The following is a 2,464-nucleotide window of genomic DNA, read 5'->3' on the forward strand; positions in this document are numbered from 1 at the left end:
GTCAGGCCGCCAAAGGCGAGGCGATTGTTGACAAACTCGCCTCCGAGCGCAGCTTGGGCAGTGGTCGTGGCGGCGGCGGCAGCTTCGCCGGAGGATTTGGGGACCGGCTGGCCCGACTACCTTGCCCATCCCTGTGTTCCTTCCAGACACAAGCCTTAGCAGCTCACGCCGCTCTGGACAGCCAGTCACCTGGAGACAAAGCAGGGCTTGCGCCGCGCCCGGACCCGCAGGGCCATCGCCAGGCCCAGTCCTCGCCACTTGTCCTTGTTTTGGCCCGTCGGGGGCAGACCCCAACGGCCGTCACCGCCCTGGCTGCGGCAATTATTCTCCTCCAACAACTTCCTCTCTCTTTCTCCTGGTGCGCCGCAGACACGAGTCAAAGCCGAAGAGCCACCCCTGGCCACGGACGCGCACGTCCGCGACCATCGAGTAAATCCACATCCTCCGCCCTGGCGTCCATTGGGCCCTCCACCAGCAGCGCCAACCCTGGGGCAACAGGTCCCAGAGGGCACGGCACCGCCAGCCTGCACCGCGAACCGGGTCGGGTGTGCTCGGGCACGCGTGAGCCGCTAAGACAGCCCGGCCCCAGGGACCGCGTAGGTTCTGCTGGCCGCGGCTAGTCCCCTGCGCGGTCCAGGTGGTCAGGGGAAGACCTATATCTCTCGCTGTCAGCGGCTCGTGTGGATGGCACTGTCTGCAAGACTCCTGCAGAGCAAGCAGGGGCCCCAGGTACGCTTGAGAAAGCGAATGCAACAGCAGCCCCGAAACCTTGGCCTGAATGAGTAAAAGGAAAAGCCCTGTCTCGTCAGTTAAATCACCACCTCAGTTCCGCAAATCCTCCGCAACAGGCCCATGCGCCTAAAAAAAAACCAAGACGCGAAACAGACGGTCGCACTGCGCGGCCGCTGTTGGGGCGCTGGAGCCGGCGGCGAGACTTTCCGGCTGGGCACAAAGCCCAGTACCACTAGCTGGTCCTCAGCTCCCAGGCCGATGCCGAAAAGCACGCGCTGCCTCTCCTCCTCCTCGGACGTGCGACCCTTCACCAGGCCCGCGCGCAGCATCCCGGCCCAAGCCGCACTTGGCCAAGAGCCCACAGGCTCCGCGCGAACGACCTTTCTCTAAAGAGAACCTGCCCGAGGGAACCCGACCCGCACGGATCCCCACCTCGCGCCGGCGACAAGCGGGGCCGATGCAAGCGTCTCCGCTCGCACGTGCACGGGAAGCGGGCAGTAGGTGGTGGCGTTCGGGCTCCAGCGCTAGTCTTCCATCGGTGCCAGGCCCGCACCACGGGATTTGGAGGTATTTACCTTGCGTTTTTCAGTCCGAGAGTCAGAGTCAGACATTTGGGGGAACAAGGGCCAAGGGAAGGGCGCCGAGGCGGTGGCGGCGGGAACTCAGCGAACCGAATACCCCGATGATGCGATCGCAGTGTGGCAGGGTTCGCAGGGTGACTGCAAGAATCGAGTGGTGGCAGTGGCGGCGGCGGCAGCGGGCTGGACGCGGACCTCCAACAAACTGCAGACCCGGCGGCGGCGCACAGCGAAGTGAAACCTGCGCTGCCTTGCAGCCCAGCTCTGGCTGGCGGCCCCGCTCCTGCGCCCAATCACTGCGGACCCCGCCCCCGCTAGGTCCCGCCCCGGCGCGCGGGCTGGCAAGCTCCGCCTTCTCGGCGCCTAGGCCGCCGGCGCGTGCAGGCTCGGACAGGTAAAGGCGGGGGTGGCCCCGCTGGGTTGCCTCCCGCGCGCGCCGCCGTCCCTGGCGTGTTTACCGGAGTGACTCTGCCTGCTGGCGGCCATGTGCGCGCCCATCCCCCACCCCGAAGTGTACCCTGGTCTCCCGCTCACCTCCCCCAACCCTGTGGCGGCGGCGTGCGCGGCACAGAGGGGGCGCTCCGTGGTCACAGAGGTCACAGCCTCCGCTGGCCGGGCCAGCGGTGGAAAGTCTCAGGAAGCGTCTTGCGCCCTCACTGTGCCCTGAGTTTCTAAGCCGCTCTGGGGCAGGCGCGGGGACTGGGTCGGTCCTCGGGAAGGCGCGGGGCGAGGTCTTTGAGCTTTCCTCACTCTGAGGGTCCCTGGCGCCGGGCGGAACGCGGATAAGCAGGCTGCACATCTTCCTCGCCCCGGGACTCAGGCACCCACCTCCTGCCACCCCGCAGGGGCTCTCCAGCTTTTCTTCCGCGCCCAGTCTCCCTAAGAGACAGAGCCTATGGGGGCAGGACGTGCCCAGAAAATGGCCAGGCGCGGTCCCAGTGGGCGTCTTCGCCGCCTCCCGGGTGAGGGCGGGAGGCAAGTCAGCAGAGCAGGTAAAATAGGGAAATGAAAAAGGCACTCAGAAGAAAAAAAAAAAATCCTTTTAGGAAAAAAAAAACACACAAAAAACCGAGGTGAGCGGCGGCCTCCAAGTGAGAAAACGTTGCGCACTACATTCGGCTAGGACCCCCAAGATTTGCTGGGCTCGCAGATTA

General features: G+C 65.4%; 1 protein-coding gene across 1 annotated transcript in view; it reads right to left on the bottom strand.

The window, feature by feature from the left end:
• Positions 1-1,536, bottom strand: part of BCL2L11 (BCL2-like 11 (apoptosis facilitator)) — a 45,824-nt gene extending 44,288 nt beyond the window's left edge. Inside the window, exon 1 of the mRNA XM_011953092.1 lies at positions 1,308-1,536. The gene's annotated coding sequence lies outside the window, so the exon portion shown is untranslated. The remainder of the gene's footprint in view (positions 1-1,307) is intronic.
• Positions 1,537-2,464: the final 928 nt, after the last annotated feature.

The sequence above is a fragment of the Colobus angolensis genome, unplaced genomic scaffold, assembly GCF_000951035.1.
Source record: "Colobus angolensis palliatus isolate OR3802 unplaced genomic scaffold, Cang.pa_1.0 Scaffold356, whole genome shotgun sequence".
In the NCBI taxonomy this organism is placed as follows: domain Eukaryota; kingdom Metazoa; phylum Chordata; class Mammalia; order Primates; family Cercopithecidae; genus Colobus; species Colobus angolensis.